This window comes from Saccopteryx leptura, chromosome 3, assembly GCF_036850995.1.
Source record: "Saccopteryx leptura isolate mSacLep1 chromosome 3, mSacLep1_pri_phased_curated, whole genome shotgun sequence".
In the NCBI taxonomy this organism is placed as follows: Eukaryota; Metazoa; Chordata; class Mammalia; order Chiroptera; family Emballonuridae; genus Saccopteryx; species Saccopteryx leptura.
The window spans coordinates 366,635,514-366,649,183 of NC_089505.1; the positions used below are offsets into that span (position 1 = coordinate 366,635,514).

At 49.3% G+C, this 13,670-nt stretch overlaps 1 long non-coding RNA gene across 1 annotated transcript in view; it reads left to right on the forward strand.

Moving 5' to 3' along the window:
• LOC136398091 (uncharacterized) overlaps positions 1–13,670 on the forward strand; it is a 189,858-nt gene that overhangs the window by 83,014 nt on the left and 93,174 nt on the right. The window contains exon 2 of the long non-coding RNA XR_010749990.1: positions 6,468–6,608. This is a non-coding gene — a long non-coding RNA (uncharacterized lncRNA). The remainder of the gene's footprint in view (positions 1–6,467; positions 6,609–13,670) is intronic.

Consider the following 13,670-nt stretch of genomic DNA (forward strand, 5'->3'; position numbering starts at 1 on the left):
AATGAAGGCAGGTTCTTAAGTTGGGGAGGATTCGGAAAGGTTAAAAGGGGAGACCTCGGTTGACATGGACTATTCCTGTGCCTGAGGCTCCACGAGGCTGTTTCTGCCTCCGTGTAGGGAAGGTCGCAGGTTCTCCCGTCTGCCCACAGGTCTGATGAGTGCTTATCTCCCTGCACCCCCGACGGTCCTCGGGACATCGGTCGTACGTGGGGGTAATTCTTCCACTAATCTACACAGTTTCCACGTTAGCCGCACAGCAGCCCTGTGGGGTAAACTGTCTATTGAATAAGAAATCGGATGCTCAGAGTTGAGACTTCTCCAAGGTCGTAGAGCTAGCTGTGTCAGAGTCAGAACTGGTCCCTAGATTTCTTGATTCTCAGTCCAAAGCTTGTTTCCGCCATACTATTGGGCTTTTATTGGGCTGCTCACTGACCTCAGTGTGGGGCTTACCGACTGCAGGAATACCTCACTTCTGCCCACGCAAAGATCTGCCTGAGCCTGATATGTGGGTAGGTCACAGTAACCTACTGCCTGGTGACAAGAGGCAGAATGCATGCTTGCGTGATGCCCCGTTCGCCAGGCGGAGCGGTGGAGAAGGAAGATGCTGGACAGGAAGTCACAAGACCTGGATGGATCCCAGGCCTGTTTCTTCCTCGTGGGAACTGTGTTTGTGAGATAATCTCCCTGGGGCTGTGTCCTTGTCTGTCAATCAGGAGAGCACCCTGCCCGTGGTATGAGGCGTGTGAGAGAGCTGGGTGACCTGACAGGCTCTATACAACTCTAAAGCACCGATGCAATTATTCTGGGGGCATTTGAACCCGAAACCTGATATGTAATTGCTTCTTTCCACCTGGGACGTATGATGAGGCTTCTGCTCAGTTCTCTCCCCCACGAGGGAACAGCAGTTATCTAGGGGGCATTTGGTTTGGTCCTAAATCATGCGCAGGTATTGTGGGAGTCTGGCAGAAGAGAGCCTCTTCAGGTGCCCCGCATGATCTCTGCGTGTAGAGACAGAGATAAGATTATTTACACCCCTTTCCATTATTCACAGCCTCTTGGAATGTAGTGTTAAATAATTCAGAGACCGTACAAGCTCGGGGATTGATGGTGAAGCTGATAGTTTCTGCAAGTGCAGCAGGCAGCAGCAGCTGCAGAGGGCCAGATTCCCGGACAAATGCACGTGGGAACCAGGCTGGGGACCCAGACACTCCTCGGGACCTGGGACGGCGGCCTCCCGCCGGTCTGAGGATGCTCCGGATCACAGGGGTGCCGGAACCTTGTCTCTGGGGTGAAATTGTCTACCCTCCAGTGACCTTCTCATCTAAAGCCCCTGGAAGGCCACTCATGTTAGAATTATCCACCGCACCTGGCCTAGGTCCAGTCCCATTCTAGGTGGCTGACGAGACCTAAGGAAAAAAAAGAAGATCTTCATTTCTTAGCTGCTTGTTGTCTGTACTACAATCGACGTGGCACAAGCCGCGCCCCTGGGAGCTGTGCTCTTAGGGGCCTGGTGCCTGCATGGGCGTGGGGAAGTGTAGAGGGTGGAGAAGGGAGACTGGAAAACTGAATCCGGAGAAGCAGAGAGCCAGGAGGAGGCCCGGGGGGGAGAGGCTCAGACAGGAAATGCAGTTTGGCATTTGAGGAGGACAAGTCCTGGGAAGTGACTGACCACTGGGTCATTTCCAGCCTCTTAAGTAAAGGCTTCTTTCTCAGGCGCCACACTGAGGCAGGTGCACGGGCCACAAGCCCATTCGGGCCCTACGAGCCACCGGGCTGCCCGGCCTCTCACCACCCTGCCTCCCCACGTGGCTCCTGGGCTCTGAGCCCTTGCTCCCATCCCGGTACTGAGATCTTGTCCTGGCGGTCCTTGGCGTTCACCAGGTCCAGACTCCTCTGGCTCACAGAGCGCCGGCTCCGCCCCCCACCCTGCCCGGCTCCGCCCCCGACCCTGCCCGGCTCCACCCCTGGCCCTGTCCGGCCCCGCCCCCGGCCCTGCCCGGCTCCGCCCCTGGCCCTGCCCGGCTCCGCCCCCGGCCCTGCCAGGCCTCGCCCCCCAGCCCTGCCCCGCTCCAGGTTCACTCTGGAGTTCTGAGCTGCCTGCAGCGCCCCCGGTGGTCTCCCGGCCCATGGAACCCGCTAAGGCCAGGAGGGCTCCTCGTTTCTGCGTTCAGATGGACGTCCCTGGTGACCTCTACAAGGGAACGCTGGGTGAATCCTTAGTTACCATGCTAGATCCTAAGTAACCAGGAGTGTGATCATAAGCCTGCTTAGGTTGCCATTGAACGAGACCGGGGGGTGGGGGGTGGAACAGGGTCCTGGGTGGGAGCTCTGTCAGTTTCCTTGGGGGGGCGGGGTCATGACCCTGCTGGGTGCGTGCTGGAAAGTGGTCAGGGGCAGCCTGCGTCTTCCTGGAGCCAAAGGAATTTGAACACCATGGCAGGGGTGACAGGGACACAGGGGAACAGCCTGGCGGTACAGGCCCAAAGGAATCAGACTTTGAGGCAAGAAGTTTTATCATTAGCCACAAAGACTCCTCTGGGGCTGGTCAGGCAGAGGTGGGCCTTTTAGACGATGCCCACTGAGTCCCTGGAATGTACGGAGGACCCGAGAGAACGCAGAACTGATTGGACAGGGAGGGCCGGGGCCTGGGTTGGGCATCTGGTCTTAGACCAGAGAAGGGAGACTAGACTCCTTTCTGACACAGGACAGGAGGACTTAAGGTGCAGGATGTAGGGTGGGGAAGGAGCCCAAAGGGCCTGCTGGTGACGAGGTGGAGGGACACAGTCTCACAGGCAGCTTCCCAGAGAGGAGCACGCGCCGGGTCAGGACTGCTGGGCTGTGTGAGGCCCCTGAGAAGCTGGGGTCCGGCCTCCAGGTGGGCAGGCAGGGAAGCTGACATCACCCACCCGATCCAGGCATTCACGCAGCTCCGGCGACAGGTTAGACACTTGGCCTGGGCTGTCCCTGTCACGGCTCAGGACACCAGGCTAAGGAGACGTCTTGCCCTTCCCCATTTTTCAGGTGAGGCAATGGAGGCTCAGAGAGGTCCATGAACATCATCAAGGTCCCGCCGCTGAGAGAGGCGGAGGTGGGATTTGATTCTAGTCTTCCTGAGGGAGGGGACCTCAGTCTTCGCACCAAGCCCTCAGGGTGACTTTTTCATCCGCACAGCTGCACCACGACTTGTCATAAACCCATTGAAGAATGTGGCCCAGCTTCTTTATTTCCCATTTTATTTACTAAAAAAATTTGTTTTCAGTTACAGCTGGCACCTGATATTATATCAGCGTCAGGTGTACAGCACTGTGGTCAGACATTGCCACAACTTACGAAGGGACCCCCTATAAGTCTTGCGCCCTCCTGACCACATGTGTCGTCCCCATGTGACTGTGTTCCCTAAGCTGTACTTCGTCTGTTCTCGAGGATTTTGTAACTGTGGCCCAGCCTCTGAACAATAATAGTGACAATTATAAGAGCATAATCACGTCCACCTGGATGGCTTTCCGCTGCTTGTAATTTCCTGGTTTCATCAGATTCTGATCTTCGCGACATTATTTACCACGGGACAATAAGAGCAGATTGTTGGAAGATGAAAATTGACCAGAGAGGCTCAGGGCCACACGGGACGTTGGTCCCCTGGTTATGGCTGGAAATGGACCCCTCTGTATTTTTATACACGACTCCCGGGCCTCACCCTGTTTCCTGAGCATTATAGGGTTGACTGCACCTCAAGGGGCTGGTTAAAGGAGGGAGGAGTGACTCAGTGACCCGTGTGGGTCCCCACAGCACTCCATGCTCAGGCCTGCAGTGTGCTGCTGGCCTTGTCACCACTCGTGGACACAGGGGGGATGATGGCTTGAATGCCTTCTATGTGCCAGATTTGGAACAGACCTCATCTCATTTAACCGGGAGGTAGGCCTTGCTAATATACCCATTTTACAGACAAGGGAAGGTATGTCTGGAAAATGGCGGTGCCTGGTCTCGTCTGGATCTAACGCCTCACTTCTCTCCAGGGCCCCTTGCTCCTGAGCACGCTTATTCGATAATGATCACAGGCATCGAATACAGGAGACCTGCTCTCAGCTGCCTGGGTTCGGACTGGCAGTGTCTCCCGCCCTGCTCTGAGAATTACGCTACCTCTGACCGAATCCTTGTGAAATTGATGGCAATGGTAGGGTTCATTGCATTTCTTTCCCGCTTGATTGCAGAGTCAATGGGGCAGGGACGAGGTTCGTTTTGCTGACCGTGAATTCTTGGTGTCTGGCACAGTGTTGGTGTTCAGTGCCCGAGGGGCCCCCATTCCTGAGATGTTAATAAAATGCAGAGTCAGGATTCAAATTCGTTTCACTGCCCACGCTTTAAGAGCTGTAGGGGTGGGCTGGTGTTGGTGTTTGTACGGGGGGAGGAAGAAGCAAAGGTGCGGAATAAATAACTGAATTAAAATCGCAAGGGGAGCCCTTTGGGGCAGCACATGTCGGAGGGTTGCTCTAATAAGTGGACAAGGAGAGGGTCCACCCCCCAGCGCTGCTTAGCTGGCTGACGCCCGGTCCCCCAGCCTGCCGGTGGGAAGGAGGGAAGCTGCTGGTTTGGAGTGTCACAGGGCCAGGTGCTACCTGATGCCTGTTAGCCTAAACCGTTGCTCCCCACGGAGACTTGAGGCTGCATGAGGCTCGGTGGACGCTGCTCAGCTGTGACCACACAACGGAGGAGAGAGAGCCAGGACGCTGGAGGGGAGGGTCCAGCCCTCAGTTCCACCCTGTCTTTGTGGTTAGTTATTAGTGCATTCTCTCTGCCTTTGCGGTTAGTTATTAAGTCCTTGAACCTGTTTTCTCGGCCCCCGGCCTCAACTGTCCCTGGCTTCGATCCACCCCAGCCCTTCCCAGGCGGGCCCAGTGAATACATCTACTGAGAGGACGCTGTGGGGACAGTCTGCCTCATAACGTTGGGCCTCAGCTGCCCCGCTGGTCTCCGGGCATTGGGTCCGCATGGTACCAGGAGCTCACTAACGTGCTCGCTGAGCACTCTCCCTGTGGGCGGCGCCTGCATGGGGACCCTGTGGCCCCCGGAGCCCGAGCAGTCTCTGCTGTGCCCCTGTCCAGCTTTGTGACCTGGGCAGGTGACTAATGGCCTGGTGACTCAGACTCCTCGACTGCAAAGTGGGGATGTAAAGAGTAATTTCTGCAAAGGCCTAATATGAAGATGAAGTGAAATCATAAATGCAGAGTTTCTCCCCAAGTGCCTGGCCCACGGCAAGCACTTAGTAAAAACATTGGCTCCATGGGCTTTGGGCTGTTTTAAGAATCAAAGGAAACAACAAGATGAGAGCTCTTTGCATGAGCCCACAGGTGCCGCATCCACCCCGTGTACCAGGGGACCCGTATCAGTTACACAGGGTCTTCTACGGGACCAGGACTGTCACACCTGTGACTGTGCATTACTTGTTTTCCCTGCTCATAATGACAGTCTGCTATCTTGTCTGCCTTGCAAACTCCTACTCATCCTTCAATGTCTGTCAGTGTCACCTCCTCCATGCAGCCTTTCTTGACTTACCTGACACCGTTAGTTGTTCCGTCTTCCACTTCCACAGCACTTGGTGTAGACACCAGACCTGCACTGGCTGCATCATCCTGCGGTGAGTGGTTTTGGTGTGGGCTTCTCCTCCTCTCGGCTCTACGCTCAGCAGACTGAGCACCTTGAGGTCTCACCAGGTGGTCCCACTCAGCGCTGGACCCAGCAGAGGGGCTGGCACGGGGACAGTCTGAAAACCACGGGGCCAAAGACGGAAGGCCTTGTGACTCATGGGAGACAAGAAGTCACTGTGGAATTTGAAAAGGATCAGGCCTCAGTATGTACGTAAATGTAACCGGGCTTTCAATAGAGATTGAAATTAGTTGCTTTCTCTAATTAAAAAAAACCCACAAAAATTTTAACAGTGCAGGAAAACCCACCAATGGGTTGTGTGACTATATGTAATTTTTTCCTTCAAGGATTTGTTTTCTGCCTTATGGACAGACACTCTCCCCCACGCTGCAAGGTGAACCTTAGTCATCCCTTTGCTGGGAAGGACCGTTGAGAAATGACTTGTGCTTTATTATTTTTTTTATGGGCTCAGAACAGATAATTGCTTAAAGCTGAATTTTGGACCGCTGATCATCCAGTGAGGGTCTCGAGCATAATTGTTTCCACATAACCCATAACCAGACACCTTTTATTCTCCATGTTTTGACTTCAGAGGCTAGTTCTCTTGGCAACAGTGTATCTTTCTGTGGGGAAAGGAAAACAGCCATTTTGGGGTAATCTCTGCTCAGCAGATAAGAAAAAGGTAACACTTGAGGAAATAGAAAATTGTGGGCGTTATTGGAATAATGAATGAGACTTGTATGAATATGTAGATACATCAGCGCCTGAAACGGAATGACATCTCTCCAAACCCGTGACCACAGCTCAGTGTCTCTTTCCTCCCGCAGTTCCAAGACCAGGAAGCGAGTCCTCGCTCTGTGCCTTGTGCTCTGGCCAGATGACTCTGCCGCGGTGGGGACCTGAGTGTAGCTGCTGGCCATGTTGGGTTTATAATCGTCCTTTGCCAGTTCACTCCAGAGGATCAAAGGGTAGGTGGCCAGGTGTGATGGGAGAGTCCAGAAATGGGTGACGGGACACTTGGATTCTGGTTCTGGTGGTGACAGGACACCATTCACCTCACAGAATCCGTGTCCTTGCCTGGGATGGGAGGGAGATGGGTGAGGATCAAAGGTTGTGAACTATCAGTCAGATGGCCCAATCCAGCTCTCAGGAATATCTGTTTGGCCAACAAGTACCCAAAATAATTGAGTAATTGACAACATTTACAACTCAGAGTAGATTTCATAAAAAATGACGATTTTGCCTCTTGTGGATAATGGGACAGCTCTAGAAGTCCTGGACCCACATTTCTGCACAAAGTTGGAACTTCTTTTTTTTGACAGAAAGAGAGAGACAGAGAGAGGGACATATAGAGACAGACAGACAGGAAGGGAGAGAGATGAGAAGCATCAATTCGTTGCAGCACCTTAGTTGTTCATTGATTGCTTTCTCATATGTGCCTTGACCCGGGGTGGGGGCTACTGCAGAGCGAGTGACCCCTTGCTTAAGTCAGCGACCTTTGGGCTCAAGCCAGCAACCATGGGGTCATATCTAGGATCCCATGCTCAAGCCAGCAACCCCACACTCAAGCTGGTGACCCTGTGTTGAAGCTGGATGAGCCCATACTCAAGCCGGCGACCTCGGGGCTTCGAACCTGGGTCCTCTGCATCCCAGTCCAATGCTCTATCCACTGTGCCAATGCCTGGTCAGGTGGAACTCATCAGTTCTTTCAATGAGAGTCCTCAGTTTACCACAGTCCCCACCAGTCCCTGTTATCCACATGGAGTTTGTCTCACACATTGATATTACCTGCTGAGATCCTACAGGCATTTGAGTTTATGACCCCTGGACTAGGGGATCTTGAATTTCCCACCTAAATTTGTCAGTATCTGGCCAGGACACATGGAGGCGAAACTATTTCGTCCTCATTTGCCTATTGTTTCCATTTTATGGATGCAGAAACTGAGAGTCAGCAAGGGCAGCGACCACGTGGATAGTCATGAGGTTATGGGGTGGGGCTCCTGGTGCCCTGTCCCTTGGTCATCTCTGAGAGTTACAGTTTCCACGTCACACACAGGACTGAGGCAGCCACGTGGTCTGGATGCTCAGGACCAGGACCAAGTGACCCACAGAAACCGCTGGAAATGAGCCTGTGTTACCACGCGGTAAAGCATTCTAGAGACGAAACTGCTGATTCAGATGGATTTTGAATCTGAGAAAAGCCCCACCCACTTTGCATATTTGGAAAAAAAAAAAGTCATTTCTTAAATTTTGAGCACTTGACCATTTTTGCAGGGCTTTACAGCTCGTTTGGAAAGTATAGAGAAGTGAGACTCAGTGAGGCAGTCAGGCTATGAGGATTTTACAACTGATTCAATTTCTGAATTGGGTCAGACTTTTGTCTTCGCCACTTCCTAGCTTTGCAGCGTCACCTTCTTGGTCTGTTATAAAGAGATATTCAAAGCAACTCCAGCTCCGGTTGTGTGCTGTGACATGTGCCCCATGTGTGTCCCGTGCTTTGTGTATGTTGGGGACCCGTGCGGAGACCTGAGGACACGCACAGCATTTGCTCGGTATTTCCCAAACATTCACTCAATGGGTCGTATTATCCCCACTGACATTGTAGAGTTGAGACTTAGTGGCAGTAAGACAGTTATTGATGTTTACATGGCAAAGATGTACTAGAATTCTGCGTAATTTCAAACCACGTAGTGTTTTCACCGCCTCCCAGTTGTTCCCCGTCGTGCTGGTCTCTGTGCCCCTCCCTTCACCAGGTTCTGAGTCAACCTACAGCCGACTTTAGTTTCCCTGCTGCAGAATGCAAAGATTGCACCAGATGACCATTGCTCCTCCCAACCCTCAGGTGCCGTGATTCAACTACTGAATGAAGAGGCAAAGGATGGCATTAAAACATAGAAATAGAAGACTTACCTTCATTTTATTGCATCGCTTAAACAGGATCAGAGAGCTAAAACAATTAGCTGTAGTAGAAAGAAAATAGTTTTGTTCCCCGTTATACTGAACTTTCATTTTCTCTCTGTCCTCCTTTGAAAGCTCATCTGGACAGTCCAGACACTGGGGCCTGATCTGAAAAACCTATTGTTCCAGGGCCCCACTTTTAATTCAAAGGTAGTTCCGACAACCCCATTATTGATAAAGATAAGCCCAGGATTACAGGAACAAAAGCCCCGCTCCCCGTGTGAGCCCTCAGCTGGCAGGAGACAAAAGGGGAGAGAGGGAAAAGGGAATCTGAACACATCTTCCTTTTAAAAATGAGTCACCAGATCCATTCTTTTTGTCCTTTCCTGGGGAGATGATTACAAGGGCAGCCAAGAAGAGTCCTCGGTCACTCCCTTTTTCTTCTTTTTCTTTGGTGGTGACAGAACCAGGCTAGAAGATCCCAACTTGGCTGGTAACCTTGGACACGTCACAGTCAGGGGTCAGTCACACACACTTGTCTTCCGTTCATCAGAGTCGATCAAGGAGTTGGTTGTGGGCAGTCCAGGACATCGAGCCTCCTCACTGCTTGTTTGATCTGGTGCTTACTGGCCGGGACGTCCCCAGTGAGCACGAGTGTGTGGTTGTCTTGGGTCGTTATGCCTGACCCCGTGATTGGCGAAGAGGGGTGGTGGGATGGTGGTGGTTGGGCGTGTCCCTCCTGGCGGGCTCTTTCGAAGTGGAGTCTTCCCTGCTGGAAGGTGGGTGCTGTGTGTGCCTGTGGAGGTTGCTGAGTGGGCACCTGCTGGCCCTTTCAGAGTCGGCTTTGGCTTTAGAGTTGGGAGGGGCAGCGGTCTCTGTCTCCACTTTCCACCATCTTGCTGAAAATGCCTTTTTCTTTTCAAAAATGACTTTCTCCCTGCAGAAAAGGAAGTAAAAATTTTTAGATATTGTTTTATGGTGGAAGCTTTAGAAGATACTGAAAGTTATTTAAAACTTGTAAATCACCAGATATGACCTATCACCAGATATGACCACTGATGTGTGCACATGTACGTGTGTGTGTGTATTTCCGTATATTCTGATGTATGCACATACTTGTATCTAGGTTTTTATGTTACTTTACATGTGAGCATCTCTCCCACACGCTTATGTATGCCTAAGAACAGGTCTGATGGTGCACCCTTCTTGCTGGGTCAGCTGCGGTATGCTCAGGCGTTGGTCCCACATTGGGCTTATTTGCAGAGTTTTACTGTCATGGAGGATGCCACCCTAGATATCCTTGCCTGTTTATCTTGGCTCTGACCATTTGAGCCAACAGACATTTCTCAGAGAGAGATTCTGAAGGATGGGACCGAGTGTCCCCTTTGTTCAAACCCCTGCCTGACGACCTCCTGACTCTGTCCTCTCCCTGACGCGCTGCCCTCAGGAGAAGTGGCAGCTGTTGCCCAGTGTTGGCAGCCTTGCGTGGTGTAGTCCCTTCCCGGCCCCTCCCCACGGTGTCTCAGCGGGGCCCTACGTCTCCTTGGCAGTTCTGCCAGTTTCAAGTGCCCGTCGCGTCTCCCTGCCCCTCCTGTTTCACACCTCCCGTCTTGGCTTAGTGTCCCCCAAACTCCCAGCGTTCACATATCACCTTTACAATTTTGCTATTTTCACAGGTTATCTGGACCACTATGTGGTTGATATTTATTCTCAAGATTACATGCTTCTTAAAAAGTAGAGCTACAGTAGGTGTGATAGCATGGATTTAATATATTGGGCACATGTGCATCTGCACACACACGTGTGTGTGTGTGTGTGTGTGTGTGTGTATTTTTTCTTCTAATTCTCACGAACATAAATTCATAACTGTTGAAATAAAAAGTAAAGACTCTTCCTAACCCACTCACAGTGCTCTCCCGCGGTGGCACATGCTTTCTGCTTTGGGGAACGGGATAGCAGCACCGTCTTCCTGGTGTACTGTCCTGCCCTCTCTGCTACACTAACTCCTGTTCATGTCCAGAGGCCTGGGAGGGCAGCCCTGGCCCCAAGTGAGACCTGTCCTTCTGGGTGGTTGCTCATCTTAGCCCTCAGCACAAGTTGTAATTTTCTATTTACTTATCATCACTAAGCATGTAGGGAACTCCTTTATATGCCAGGCTCCATGTGAAGATGGTAGTGCTGGAAAAAAATATTCCTGTGTTTGAGGGACTCAGAGCTGGTGGTGTTTCTGCTTCGGCTGTGGGAACCCAGAGCAAGCCTAAACCATTTGCTCAGGGGCCTGGCTGTGTCGGGGAAGGCTTCCGTGTGGAGGTGACTGAGCTGAGTCTTATAAAAATAGGTTAGAAAATATCTGTTTAACACAAAAGAAGCAGCAAAGAGGAGATTGATGAACAAAAAAGCCGTGAGACGTGGGGAAAACAGCCCAATGGCAAACACAAATGCAAGCACATCAATTATTACACTATGCTCTTCAGTTAGAAGGCGGAGATGGTAAGACGGGAAACAGAAAACAAGTTTCAACTACGTGCTGTCTAGAAAATAAACACTGTAGACTCAATGACACAGAAAGGTTAAAAGTAAAAAGATTACAAAGTTACCATCCAGACTTTAACCACAAAAGAGCTAGAGTGGTTCTATTAGCATCAGACAAAACATAGACTTTAAAATAAAAAAAATGTTATGTTTCCCCTTATATTCAATTGTCTGAGAGAAATAATGAATGCATATGCCCCTAATGACAAGTTCCAAAAATGAAAAGATTAAAAGGAGAAACAGACAATTCAGCAATAATCATTGAAGACTTCAGTATCCCTTTTAATTACTAATAGACCTCAGTGACTTTATAAAATATTCTGCACAACAATAGCATAATATACATTCATTTCTTTTCTTTATTTTTTTATTTTAAAAATTTTTATTGATTTTATAGAGCAGGGCAGTGGGGGAGTGAGAGCTATCCACTCATAGCTGCTTCACCTTAGTTGTTCGTGGCTTGCTTGTTGTATGTGCCTAGAGCAGGTGAGCCCAGGGTTTCGGACCAGCGACCTCAGCATTCTAGCTGGACACTCTATCCACTGCGCCACCACAGGTCAGCCTGACTGGAGTAGAAGAGTCACTAGCATCCTTTTGGTGAGTTTCACCAGGAAGTAAAGAGCCTGGGCTTGTTCCATCTGGCGTGGTGTGGTCAGTGCTTCCAGGTTATTCTGTGACATTGACGTATATGTCTGTTTTGATGCCAGAACCACGGCTGTTATGATTACTTTGGCCTTGTAGTATAGTTTGGTATCAGGTAGTGTGATTCCTCCAACTTGGTTCTTCTTAAGTCACTGTACACACGGAACAGTATCATTTTCCATATGCTAGGCATAAAACAAGTATCAACACATTTACATAAACTGATTCGTACCAAGTAGGATTTCTGACCTCATGGAATTAAATTGGGAATCAACAACTTAAGGAAGTTTGGGAGAGCAGTCTTCCCGAAGGTTTGGAAAGCCCCAGTTCACCCTATCTCAGCAGCGCAACAAAACCTGAAGTCAAGAAATTACAACATGTTTCTGAGTTGTTGAAACTTCTAGGAGAGTGCTATAAGGAAATGCAAATTATTCTGCAGGAACTCACCTTTAATCCTGGACTCAAATCACCCCCACTGATAAATTTGCCAGAAATATGAGCTAATGTTCAAAATTGCAAATCCCACAAGGAAATGAGTCACCTTCAGGGAGAGCCAGCAAGAAGAAACAACAGGCTGAGTCAGATCGTGGAGTTATCAGACTCAGGATACAAAATGAAGGTATTTTACATAGTTAAATACAGCTGAGAATTGAAAATGAGCAGAGAGTAAGAAAAAGTGTGACCAAGCAGATTTAAGAAAGAAGTGTTTCTAGGGATGACAGATATTATAATTGAAATTAAAAACTCATTGGATGGGTTTAACAGCATATTATACACAACTGAAGAGAAAGTTAATTAATAGAGGAGATTGGAAGACATTACCCAGATTATAACAAAAAGAGAGAAAGAGATGGGTAAAAAAGGAGGAAAGGGGAATTATGTGGAGTTTAACTGAGAAGTTACAATACATAATCAATCTGCAATTTCAGATGGAGAGGAGAGAGAAGAAGATAAAGGCAATATTTGAAACGATAGTGGCTGAGAATTTTCCTACACTAATGAAAGACACACATCTATAAATGCGAATGGTCCCATGACTCTCGAGCAAGAAAACAAAACAAAACAAAAATAACATATATGTAAAGCTTGGTAAAGCTGCAGAATATCAAAAATAAAGGGAAGAGCATAAAAGCACATAACAGAATATAATCTGCAAGGAAACACTAGATAAGTCAACAGCATATTTCTCAACAGCAACATTGAAATGCAGAAGACAGGGGAGTAATATCTTCAAAGTGCTAAGAGATAATAACTGACACTTTATAGGGTTCTCTACTCAGGAATGAGGCCAAAAGAAACAAGAGATTTTTCAGAGAGAAAGAATTGAGGGTGTTGGCCACCAGGTAACCCTCAATGAAGTAATAATATAAAGGCTGTACTTTAGGCAGAAAAAGAAATCATGCTGGAAGGAATGTTTGGAATGCAGGAAGAAACAGCGATCAAAGATCATGGTAGCCTGACCTGTGGTGGTGCAGTGTTGATAAAGCGTCGACCTGGAAATGCTGAGGTCGCAGGTTCGAAACCCTGGGCTTGCCTGGTCAAGGCACATATGGGAGTTGATGCTTCCAGCTCCTTCCCCCCTTCTCTCTCTCTGTCTCTCTCTCTCCTTGCTCTTTCTCTCTCTCCTCTCTAAAAAAATTTAAAAAAAAGATCATGGTAAATCTGTGGGTAAATAAAATAAGCTCTAGTTATGTAGAACGGCAAAAACAACATCTCATGGAGTTTTTAAAAAACGTAATTAGAATACACGAACGTGGTAGACTCTAAGTTGAGAAGGGAGTGGAGGGAGAAAGAATGTCGCATGTTGAGTGTGCTAAGTAAGAACACTAGAATTTCTAGGACGGGCCCTAAAAGAACAGACAGAGAGGATATAATTCCCAATCCAGTGTATGGAAACATTTGGAATGAGAAAAAGACATCAGTTCAAAAACTGCAACAATACAACGGAAGAGATAGAA